Genomic DNA, 12863 nt, shown 5'->3' on the forward strand with positions numbered 1-12863 from the left:
GAGCACAGGATGCGGGAGCATATGCCAGGATTCGGGAGCATATACCAGGATAGGGGACCAGGATGGGGGGGACTGGGAGCGTATACCAGGATGGGGTACCAGGATTGGGGAGCATATAACAGCATAGGGGACCAGGATAGGGGGGGAAGCGTATACAAGGATAGGGGACCAGGATGCGGTGAGCATATACCAGGATGGGGGGGTGTATACCTGGATAGGTGACCAGGATGGGAAGGAGCATATACCAGGATGGAGGGGAGCATATACCAGGATGGGAGGGGAGCATATACCAGGATGGGAGGGGAGCGTATACCAGGATGGGAGGGGAGCGTATACCAGGATAGGAGGGGAGCGTATACCAGGATGGGAGGGGAGCGTATACCAGGATGGGAGGGGAGCGTATACCAGAATGGGAGGGGAGCGTATACCAGAATGGGAGGGGAGCGGGGACCAGGATGGGAGGGGAGCGGGGACCAGGATGGGACCAGGATGGGGGACCAGGATGGGAGGGGAGCGTATACCAGGATGGGAGGGGAGCGTATACCAGGATGGGGGACCAGGATAGGAGGGGAGCGTATACCAGGATGGGGGACCAGGATGGGAGGGGAGCGTATACCAGGATGGGGGACCAGAATGGGAGGGGAGCATATACCAGGATGGGGGACCAGGATAGGAGGGGAGCATATACCAGGATGGGGGACCAGGATGGGAGGGGAGCGTATACCAGGATGGGGGACCAGAATGGGAGGGGAGCATATACCAGGATGGGGGACCAGGATAGGAGGGGAGCATATACCAGGATGGGGGACCAGGATGGGAGGGGAGCATATACCAGGATGGGGGACCAGGATGGGAGGGGAGCATATACCAGGATGGGGGACCAGGATGAAGGGGAGCATATACCAGGATGGGGGACCAGGATGAAGGGGAGCATATACCAGGATGGGGGACCAGGATGAAGGGGAGCATATACCAGGATAGGGGGCCATACACTAATAAAAATGCTCACCACCCGGATACTGGGTAACAGGGTACTGGTGATGTGTATAAGGATATACTGTAGACATGCAATATACTGCTTATATAACTATACTATATACGTGTGTGTGTGTGTATATATAATACAGGCAACGGAGTACTGGGGGATGTGTATGATGGTCTAAATATGCAATATACTGCATATATAACTACTGTATACGTGTGTGTAATATATACATACACATGTATACAGTAGAGTTATATATGTAGTAAAGCCAAGCAGAATGTCTGCACCACCTGTTCAGGCAACTGATAGACCCCACCTGGTTAGAAAGGCACACTGACCGAAAATAAGAACATACCGGTGCCAGCCTAAAAATATGCTGTAGAAAATGAAAAAAGAAAATGAAGGCTGCTCGCACCGTTCTTTAAAATAAATCTTCCTTTATTTCATATATTGGATAAAATCTGTGGAAAGCAGGGAGTGCGGGGAAAGGAGACGGACGGCAGCCGTTTCGCACTGTGAATAGCGCTTCTGCAGGTCCAGAACTCTGCACTCCCTGCTTTCCACAGATTTTATCCAATATATGAAATAAAGGAAGATTTATTTTAAAGAACTGCAAGAGCAGCCTTCATTTTCTTTTTTCATATATGCTGTATATTACATATCTAGACCCTCATACACATCCCCCTGTACTCCATTACCTGTATAATATATTTTATTATATATTATACAGGTAACGGAGTATAGGGTGGATGTGTATGAGGGGCTAGATATGTGAAATACTGCATACTATACTATATACACGTGTGTGTGTGTGTGTGTGTGTGTGTGTGTGTGTGTGTGTGTGTATATATACATTTTACAGGTAACAGGTTACTTGGGATGTGTATGATGATTCAGTTAAATGATATACTGCATATTTAACTATATTATATACATATATATGCATGCATAATACAAGTATGAAGATATACAGTGACATGTAAAAGTTTGCGCACCCCTGGTTAAAAGTACTGTTATTGTGAACAGTTAAGCAACTTGAAGATGAAATGATGAATTATACTGATCTCTCTGATCAAGTCCTCCAGCCCTAAAGTGCCATGCGGAAAGCTAAGGTGTGGTACAAGAAGCTGGCCCTGCATATAGTCCAGATGGCAATGTATAACGCTTACATGCTATCAAGTTGTTCTGGCCAGACCGGCACATTTCTTCAGTTTCAGGAAGTAGTAATCAAGGCCCTAATATTTAGAAGTCAGGAAGGGGTGGGCCCCAGTACTTCTGGAACTTAATGTGCCCGTATAGTATCAGGGCAAAATTTCCCAGGTGAGGTCCTTCAAACTGCAAAGAGAGGAAGGTCACAAAAAAGGTAGAAATCTGATACAAAAGGGGGGATAAGAGAGGACAGCATTTGGCAATGTGACACCTGTCACAAAAAAAACTGGCCTGTGCATGACAGAATGCATCAAATTGTACTACTCCTCCTTGGATTACTAAAATTATTTCTGATTTACTCTAATTTATTGCACGACTTGATGTACTCTACACAATTTACACATGCGAACCGGAGGTGCTCTGCGTAGCTCGCATGCCAACCTGATGTACTCTACACAACTCACATATGCCACCACATTATAAAATTCACATACCAGGAAAACACTAGATCAATTCCAATATAGGGTCACTTTGTGGGAGGTTTCTACTGTTTTGGCACCTCAAGGGCTCTGCAAATGCGACGTGGCGCCTGCAATTAAATCCATCAGTCTGCTCTCCAAAATGTCACTCCTTCCTTTTGAGATAGGGGGCCCTAACAGTAGTAGTTTTCCACCACATATAGGGTATGTATGTACTCAGTAGAAATTGAGCAGCAAATTTTGGAGTCCATTTTCTCCTGTTACCCTTGTGAAAATGAAAAATTTGGGTCTAAAGCAAAATTTTTGTGTGAAAAATGTTTCATTTTCGCAGCTCAAAGTCATTAAATTCTGTGAAGTACCTGGGAGTATAATGTGCTCACCACACCATGCCACTAGATAAGTTCTTTGAGATGTTTAGTTTCAAAAATGGGGTCACTTGTGGGTGGTTTCCACTATTTAGACACATCAAGGAGTACGCAAATACGACATGGTGTTGATTCCAGCCAATATTGAGTTCCAAAAGTGAAATGGTGGTACTACTCTTCCGAGCCATGCCGTGCACCCAAACAGTAGTTTTGCACTACATATGGGGTATCGGTGTACTCAGGAGAAATTGTACAACAAATTTTCTCCTGTTACTTTTGTGAAAATGCTAAATTTGTTGCTAAAGGAAAGTTTTTGTGGGGGAAAAGTAAAATGTTAATTTTTTCCTTCCACGTTGCTTTAATTCCTGTGAAGCCCCTAAAGGGTTAATAAACTTATTGAATGTGGTTTTGAATACTTTGAGTGGTGCAGTTTTTTTTTTTGCAGTTTTTAGGTATGGTATTTTCTGTTATATAGACCCTCCCAAAGTCACTTCAAATGTGATATGGTCCTTAAAAAAAAATTGGTTTTGTAAATTTTGTTGGAAAAATGAAAAATTGCTGATAAACTTTTAGCCCTTCTAACCTACTAGCAAAAAAAAATAAAAAATGTTTCCAAAGAGATGCTTATGTAAAGTAGGAATATGGGAAATGTTATTTAACTTTTTGTATGACATAACTCTCTGGTTTTAAGGGCATAAAAATTAAAAGTTGGAAAATTGTGACATTTTCTCCAAATTTGCGATATTTTTTGCGTTTAATACCATCCTAAATTTACCAGTAACCTAAAGAACAATGTGCCATGAAAAAACAGTCTCAGAATCACTGGGATTTCTTGAAGCTTTCCAGAGTTATTACCACATAAAGTGATACTGGTCAGAATTGACCTCTCCGGATAGGTGAGTACAAGGATTTTATTATTTTATTCTTATTTTTACACCGGGACACTGCAGGAGCAGACACTACTACTCCCAACATTGTCCCTTGCTTGTGCTGGTTACGGCGTGAGCAAGGAACAATGATGTGGGCAGCGTTACGCACCTGGCGCTTGGGAACAGCACTAACTGTAGCGCTGATTCCCAGGCGCCGGTGCATGTCACACGGATGTCATCCGTGTGTGTTCAGCATGAGACATTTTCCGGAAAAAAACGGACATGTCAGCATGTGGAGCAGACTCAGATTTTAATTGGTCTGCGTGTGTCAGTTTCTCCAGTACGTGCGGAAACTGTCACCACACTTACTGGACAGACTGACGTGTGAAAGAGCCCTAAGTGTGTGAAGCATAAGAACAAGGATCCATAGGCCTTCAGTTCTAAGTGACTTCCGGCTCACTCATAGAGTGTGTAATGAGTCGGCAAGTCTCTTTTGCAGTGACATCCCTGAGAAGAACAGGAAAATGACACCAGAGAGAGCGGTGGTAGGTGAGTATATTAACAACACACTCACACTACATTACATGCACATACACACACTTTTAAACAATAAAAATGTTAGTGGCAGTGCTTTTTTAGGCTGTGTGCCCACGATGCGGCAAAAACGCTGCAGAAACGCTTAAAAAACGCATGGTAGAAGGTCTGCCATGTTCCCCAATGATAATCCGCGTGTGCTGTGCACATGCTGCGGAAATTTCCGCTGCGGATTATCATTGCGGAAAAAAACGCAGCACTACCAATTATTTTGCAGAAGTGCTGCGTTTTCGCCGCCATTGGCTTGCATTAGAACGCGTGCATTCCGCTTCACTAGACAAGGACATGCGTTCCAATGTGCGGATGGTACCCAGGTCTAGAGGAGAGGAGACTCTCCTCCGGACCCAGGTACCATAGAAACTGTGAAAAAAAGAAAATAAAAAATATAGATTATATTTACCTTCTGACGGCCCCCGCTGCACTCGTCCTTTCATGCTGGCAGCAAGCAATGGACTGAAGGACCTGCAATGACGTCATAGTCATGTGACGGGTCACGCGACGCTGACGTTGGCAGGTCCTTCAGTGTACCGCTGCCGGCAGCCAGGACGGAGGGAATCAAGACTGCGGGGGCCATCGTAAGGTAAGTATAGATTTATTTTTTACCATTCTTTCGGTCACACTATATAAATCCATTCCATTTGCATGGATTTATATAGTGTGACCAAGTTGACAAGCACTTTCCAAGTGATGCTAAAATCGCTTGGAAAGCGCTTGTCAACCCGCATGCGGAAATGCAAGTGAAGAACGCTTCACATCATAAAGTCCCTGGCAGGAAAAACGCATGTACAATCCGCATGTACAATCCACATGCGTTTTTTTCTGCCAGGGAGATGCAGAAACGCTCAGGAAAAATCCTGAGCATTTCTGCATCGTGGGCACATAGCCTTAAGGGTATAAAAATTCAAAGTTCATAATTGCGAAGTTTTCAAAATTTTCATCAAACTTCAATTTTACCACTAAACTTTTCATCAAACTAAATTTACCACTAATGTGGAGTACAATGTGTCATGAAAATATAGTCTCAGAATCACTGGGATATGTTGAAGTGTTCCAGAGTTATTAGGCTTAGCCATTACCGTATTTTTCGGACTATAAGACGCACCTCCAAATTTTGGGGTGGAAAATAGGAAAAAAATATTTTTTATAAGATGGGGGTCCTTCTTATAGTCTGAATAGGTATGGTATCTTACCTGAGAGGCGGTGGAGTGGGGGTCACAGGAGGCAGGGTCCTTCAGGAAGCCGGCAGAAGTGGAGGAATGCTGCGGACCCTGGGTGCGAGAAGGCAGTGCTCCAGCAGCGGGGAGTTGCGGTGGTGGTGGAGCAGGATCACAGGGCCCTCCGTTCCCTCCCTCAGGAACCCTGTGGCAGCAGAAGAGGTGAGATCCTGCGGGGTCAGTGTCTGGCTGTCGGCGGTGAGGCAGAGCGGTGTGCTCTGCTTTCCGGTGACGGTGGCCATCTTCCTGAAGCCATGATCTACAGGAAAATGGCAACCAAGATCCCAGTATACGCATGCTCCAGACTGGGAGGCCATTTTCCTGTAGATCACGGCTTGAGGAAGATGACCACTGGAAAGCAGTGCACGCCGCTGTGCCTCACCGCTGACAGCCAGACACCGACCCCACAGCATCTCACCTCTTCTTCTGCTGCCGCAGCTGGGTTCCTGGAGGGGTGGGAACGGAGGGTATGTTCGGACCATAACACCCCCCCCCCCCCATTTTCCTCCCAAATTTGAGGGAAAAAAGTGTGTCTTATGGTCTGAAAAATACGTTATCTTGTAGGACGACTTATGTGCTCTGGGTCGTTGTGTCACTGCATGTCCTATGTTCTCTTGAGATTCATCTCCTGGACTGATGCCTTTATATACTCTTTTAGAATTTGCTGGTTTAATTTTAGAATGTATTGTTCCATCAATGAGATAAGTGTGACCTGACAATCGGGGAGCAAATGGCAGCAGGCAGGCGAAATTTGAGAGAGGCCGGAGAGCTATAAGTGCAGTGCCAAGCCCCCTGCATGAAAGTTGAATACTAGATTGCTTTGGATCACAAAGAAGGATTATAAAAACAAAGGTATGGATTGATGTTGAATTACGGCAACCTAACATAAGTATATTTTGTTTGTGGTAGTAAAATCTGCGGAAAAGTTAAATTACCCCCCTTTTCCTGTTTAAAAAATATAGAAATAAAAAAAAATAATATAATTTAGTTTTGCCTCATCTGTAAAAGCCTGATCTGTCAGATATAAAATTATTTCAGCCATACATTAAAAGCTGAAAAGTAAAAAGTTGAAATGTAAGAATAGCTTTTTTTTTCGGTCACTGCGTTGCCTACAAAAAATACAATAAGATTAAAAACTTGTTTGTATTGCAAAATGGTATTCAGAAAAAATGTAAGCTCAGTGTGCGAAAAAACAAGCCCTTACACAAGGTCCATTGACAGTAAATGGAAAATGTTATGGGTCTCAGAAAATGGCAACAAAGCAATATCTTTTTTTTACACAAATATAAAACAACCCTTATAGGTTTATCATTGCAATACTCATACTGACCTGAAGAATCATGATGCCAGGTCGTTTTTCCCTGCATAAGGAATGTCGCAAAAATAAACCCCATAAAACAATGGTGGAATTGCTTGGAGGTTTTTGTTTTCAGCATTTGACCACACTTGAATTTTATTTATTTATTTATTTATTTATTTTTTTCAATTTATTACATGGTAAAGTGAGTGGTGTCACTCAAAACTGCAACAAAACTCACCCTGAAAAAAACATGCTCTCACACGTCTGTGTTGATGGGCAGATAAAAAAATGATGTCTCTTAGAAGAAAAGACATAAAATACTGAAAGTACCAAAATGGTAAATTTCTCAGTCATGCAGGGGTTAATCACTTCAGGGCCACATTTAAATGAAAAACCGTGGATATTAGTCACCCTCAGAGCCGCCGTTCCAGCAATGTTGGCGTCTGTATTACTAGGTGGTCATGAGATATTGTTGTGTCCTGGGAATTCCCGACTGGTCTTGAGATATTGTTGTATCACGGGATTGCTGCAGCCTTTACTATTTTGGCTGATGACCGGCTGCAGCCTTTACTATTTTGTCCTCACTGACAAAATATTGATAAGCTACAAACTTAATTTGCTGGGGCTGAAAACTGCCGTGGGCCTAATGATCCACCCAGACAAGACCCGTTTCTATTTGTTTCTAGCTGTCTTGGAAGTCTAACCAAAGTCAGGAAGATGCAATTATAGCTTACAGCAAATTGGCTAGATTGTACAAGAGGCACACGCGACCTTCACATTGGCATCACTGCCACCCTTTCTGTACTTCACTGCATTGCTGCCTGGCCTGTATGATACCATGCTATACCTATTTTTAGCTATTTCTTTCGAGCCTGATATAATTTAATTAGAAACTGGAAATGCACAATACACTATAGTAGCAACATCTCATAATCATTAACCATTTATTACCATCATAACCTCTGCAGGACTTGGTAATATTACATCATAATGGAAATGCTATTGCATCATGCAGGTGCCCAGTACTGTATCAGCTGTACTGTATGTAGCAATGATTCCTTCTACTATGACATGCCACTTAGCATATACTTAAATAGACGTGAAAGGGTTAATAGGCTCAAAAAGACAAAATAATGTATTATAAAGTATATTTTATACACCCGTGTAATCTGTTTTTTTTTTTTTTGCTACTACACACAATTAACTGTACGGCATGTGACAGTTTAGAGGATTAGCTCATGGGTTCACTGTCTCCTTGGACAGACGGGATCTTCAGACACTCTAAGAACCAGTCCACACCAGATAAGTTTGATACAAGTGGCCTTAACCAGTTTTATTTGATCCTTATTCAATTAAGGAGAAATAAAATTACAAGAGAAAATCCTAAGACGCCTGGCTACTACTTTCACATGTAAATGAACTCAAAAGAGCTGGACAGCATCTGAAACAATGGCTTTACTCAGCAGATTTCCCTCAGGAGCAGAGAGAGCCATCAGCTTGTCAACTTTATGCTTTTTAAAGCATATCTGAGCATTGCAAGTAATTAGCCACAATCGTCCCAAAAACCTGGAGTGGCTAAATGAAGCAGGGAAATACAGTTCCCTGCTACCAAACTCCATGACTGATTAATTCAAAGAGTATAAGGGTTCTTTCACACGTCCATGTTTCCAGTAAGTGTGGTGACAGTTTTCACACATACTGGAGACACTGACACGCATAGACCCATTAAAATCTATGGGTCTGCGCACATGTCAGTGTTTCCACGGACCGTGTGCTCTACATGTTGACATGTTTTTTGCGGAAGTACGGTCCGCAAAAGTGTCTCACGCTGAACACACATGGATGACATCCGTGTGTCACTGACCGGCGACTGGGAATCAGCGCTACAGTTAGCACTGTTTCCAAGTGCCGGGTGCTGAACAGTGCCCTCATCATGGTTCCCTGCCGGCACTGTGATCAGCACCAGCAGGGACAATGATGAGGGTAGTAGTAGTCTGCTCCCGCAGTGTCCTTGTGTAAAAATAAGAATAAAATAATTAAATCCATATACTCACCTGTCCCAAGTGCCCCCCCCTGTAATCCTCTGACCGCTGCTCCAGCGAGTGGGACAGGTGAGTATATGGATTTTATTATTTTATTCTTATTTTTACACAGGGACACTGCGGGAGAAGACTACTGCTCCCCTCATCATTGTCCCTGCTGGTGCTGATCACAGCGCCGGCAGGAATCAAGATGAGGGCAGTGTTAAGCTCCTGGCGCTTGGGAATAGCGCTAACTGTAATGCTGATTCCCAGGCGCCGGTCTGTGTGATTCTGATGCGGCACGTGGTTGCCACACGTGTGACAAACACGGGACACAGATATCTCAGGTACCGTTTTTTCTGGTACCGGAAATATATGGACGTATGAAACCGGCCTAAGACAGGAAGCTATGTGAAACGTACACACCATCTTGCACTTTACCCCTGGTCCTGTCACAGGTAACATAAAGAAGAGACCATGTCAGCAACCCATTACCTGCAAGGGTGTACTTTTCTCAAAAAGGTGGCCAGTTTGCATCATGTACAGTATGATGGAACCAAAAACTGTCAAAGGAAATCTGGTCTGATAAGCTGTTCTTCTAGACAGGCTTGAAATCTGTAAATACCAATATATTTCTCAAAAAAAAAAAAGTCAATTAAACTTCAGGTTTACCACTCTATCCAGTTAGGAAGCATAAGTGATTGTGAATCAATTTCACCTGCTTTGGTGCAAATGACAGTGACTGGGCACAGGAGAGTCAACAGCTGAACAGCCTCTAAAAACTGAATGCTTTCAGAGGTGGTGGCTACATACAATTACTCTCTACTTGGCCTTCCAGATTGATTGATTATTGTTTGCCTTTTGCTAGTGTCCTGGTGGCTTAAGGCGGTACCTGCAAGCCATTCAGGGTGGCCTATCTGCATACTGTCAAGTTTTGTTGTGTCTACCAGTACAGTCTCAAGGTTGTAGAGCAGATAGTGGGAGATGAACAGATCTGTAGAAGGGCATCAACCCAGCAGCAGAATACTTTATGCAAGAAGGAGCAAGAGGAGCACTGCCAAAGCCCTAAAAAATGACCTCCAGTGGGCTGCTGTTGTGTAAGTTTCTGACCACGCTGTGCAAATCAGACTCCTTGAGACTGGCATAAAGGCCCAACATCCCATGGTGGAAGCTGTGCTCACAGCCAGGCACAGCTTGAATGGCATTTACTAGAAAACATCACAGTGGGCAGATTTGCTGGAGCCCTGTTCTCTTCGCAAATGAGAGCAGGCTAACTTTGAGCATATACTGTATGATAGACATGAAAGAGTTGTAGATGGATACACCAATCATAGGACTCTGCTCCATGCTTTCTTGGTTTTGGTTTAAAAAAAAACAACAACTTTTATTTCATCCATTTTAAAAGCCCTGGTTCCTTGGATCCTTAGACTAGATATAAATATGGAGGAATTAGGAGATGCCTAAGTGAACGTATTGCTGCTGCAAAATGATCCAGCATGCTTGTTTGGTAGTGGGCCCGTGATGGTCTGGGGAGCCTAATTCTTGGAGAGTCGCACAAACCTTCCCTTTATACATACAGATATCAAATCTTCAGAGCCATTGTCAGAGGTTATGTTGATGCTTTCAGACCTGCACCAGCATATAGTCTGACAATTCCAGTTTTACCTGTGTGCATTGGGTTTCTCCTAGGGCAAAATAATGACTGTCCCTCACATTCCCCAAACCTGAATCCACTCGAGAACCTCTGGGACACTATGTATCAGTGCATCTGACGCTGCTAAGTAGCACCATAGACTCTCCAGGAGATTACTAATGCCCAAGTCTGGGAGGAGATCCTCCAGGACACGGTCTGCCGTCTCTTCAGCAGCATGCAGAGATTACATTGGGAGTGCATTCAGCCAAGTGGAACCCATGCACGTTACTGATTCATACTATGAGTTCCTTTGATGGGAAAACAAGCAAATTGGATTCTCCTGTGATTTTCAATTTTTTTTACTTTGATTTTCAGGGCGATTTGGAATTGGACCTCGATTGGTTGATTATCTTTGTTTCAATAGACCATTGATGTGTCACTTTGTTCTTAACAAATAACCTAAATTATAGGAATTGTACATTTGATAGAGATGCAATCTGATGTAAATGCTGCTTGTAGGGTTTATACTGGACTATTTTTTTTTTTCACTATGGGCCTAAAAACTAACAGACATTTAGTTGCACTCTACCTGCCTGTTGTGCCTGGTGGTCACAGACTGACAGCGATTCAATGTGTTCCGCTGACGTCACCTCGACAGAGCAGTGACTTCTCTTTCGCTTTGCTCTGTTGACGGGTTGTGGCTACCAATGTCATGCTGATAGGCAATGGGGAGCCGGCTGTCAAAACTGCAGGAAGCCAGCTATCAATCAGCAGCCACTCCCTATCGACAGAGCAGCCCAGAAGAGGAAGAGATGCTCTGATGATGTTGAGCAGCTGTATCACCGACAGTACGATCGCAGGTGACCACTTGACCACTCTGTGCTGGCACTGGGTAGAACAGGAAAGTAGCTAGCAACTACCTACCTGTTCGTTTTTAGGCCCTGAGTCAAAAAAACAAACAAAAAAAAACCTGGATAAATCCCTTAGTTTACTAGAGCATTGTATATGTGGCGCCCCTGAGGGTTCAGTCGCCACAGGGGTACTGCACCTCATCTTGAGGTGTGGTATCTCCTCTTCCAGGTAAGGATGGAGCATCTCTCAGGACCCCACTTTACCACTCAATACTACACCACTCCTGTCCTGAAGGGGGCCTAAATGCACCAGGGTGCTGCCCTGGCCCGAGATAGAGGAGATGGGGGGGGACCAAAGATAGGGGGAAACCATGTAGTCGGTGAGGGTGGAGAACACACTTTTAGGGAACACTTATAGATTCATATTGAATCTTAACTTCAAGGTCTTTGATTGAGGGTCTTCTGTCAGGGTCCAGCAAGAGGCTGTAGCTGGCGGAAGGTTCGCGGTCCTCGTACTCTGGCCTTGAGACGAGGAGCGGGTCAGAGTTAATCACTGTCTCTAACCGGTCAAGGTCCTGACCTAAGAAGGCTTTGGAGGGGTGCAGAGGAGATAGGCTCCACAGGCGAAAGGATCCCAGGGGGAGACCGACAGAGCGGAGTCGCCACCTGTATTCTTTATTCTGGCCTAGTCCGAGGGATTCCTGCTGCAAGAGGGGTGACCGGCCCACGATATCTGACTTTGTTACTTCACGTCTCAGTCGGAAAAGCCCGGAGGCTTGGTGGATCCCTAGGGGATACGGGCGGAGCGGAGTCGCCACCTGTATCTCTCACACTGCGTTTATCCAGTGGGACCCGGCCTTACACCATATTCTAGCCACACATAGTCAGGAGAAGACTTAGTGGGAGAACTTACCAAGGAGAGGAACACACACCAGAGGGGTCTCGACAGGTGCTCCTGATCTACCTGGGAAGTGCTGGACCCCCTTCCCGGTGGCCGCAGTACGCCGTGTGTAACAGAGAGAAGCTTTGCGGCTGAAAGTTCATCTGAAAGTGAGTAAAGACCCGGATGACTTCACACACCGCCTCAGCCTGTTATTTCCTTCGTGGCACTGCACCCACCATTCCTTCTCACACTGCCCTGAGGCCTGCTCCGCCTGTGGGGAGCCATACCATCTTAGCTGCCCATAACACCAGCCTCAGTGGACTGTTGCCGCGCTGGTGTCCATCACCGGAAACCACAGGTGGCGTAGTCGAAATACCACTCATCCTAAAAGAAGCCCAATATTTTTACTGTGACAGCCCTGGGCACGGAACGGGTCCAGGCCACGACTGTATCTCCCGCGACCCCTACACCGACCCGGCTCCGAGTATCCCCATTGCTCAGGGAGGGCTAGAGCGTCACA

General features: G+C 44.8%; 1 protein-coding gene across 1 annotated transcript in view; it reads left to right on the plus strand.

The window, feature by feature from the left end:
* The window catches only part of SSH3 (slingshot protein phosphatase 3), a 158696-nt gene that overhangs the window by 17649 nt on the left and 128184 nt on the right, over positions 1-12863 (plus strand). The window lies entirely within an intron of this gene.

Source organism: Phyllobates terribilis, unplaced genomic scaffold (assembly GCF_046119375.1).
Source record: "Phyllobates terribilis strain yellow unplaced genomic scaffold, ASM4611937v1 Scaffold_5__5_contigs__length_657084704, whole genome shotgun sequence".
In the NCBI taxonomy this organism is placed as follows: domain Eukaryota; kingdom Metazoa; phylum Chordata; class Amphibia; order Anura; family Dendrobatidae; genus Phyllobates; species Phyllobates terribilis.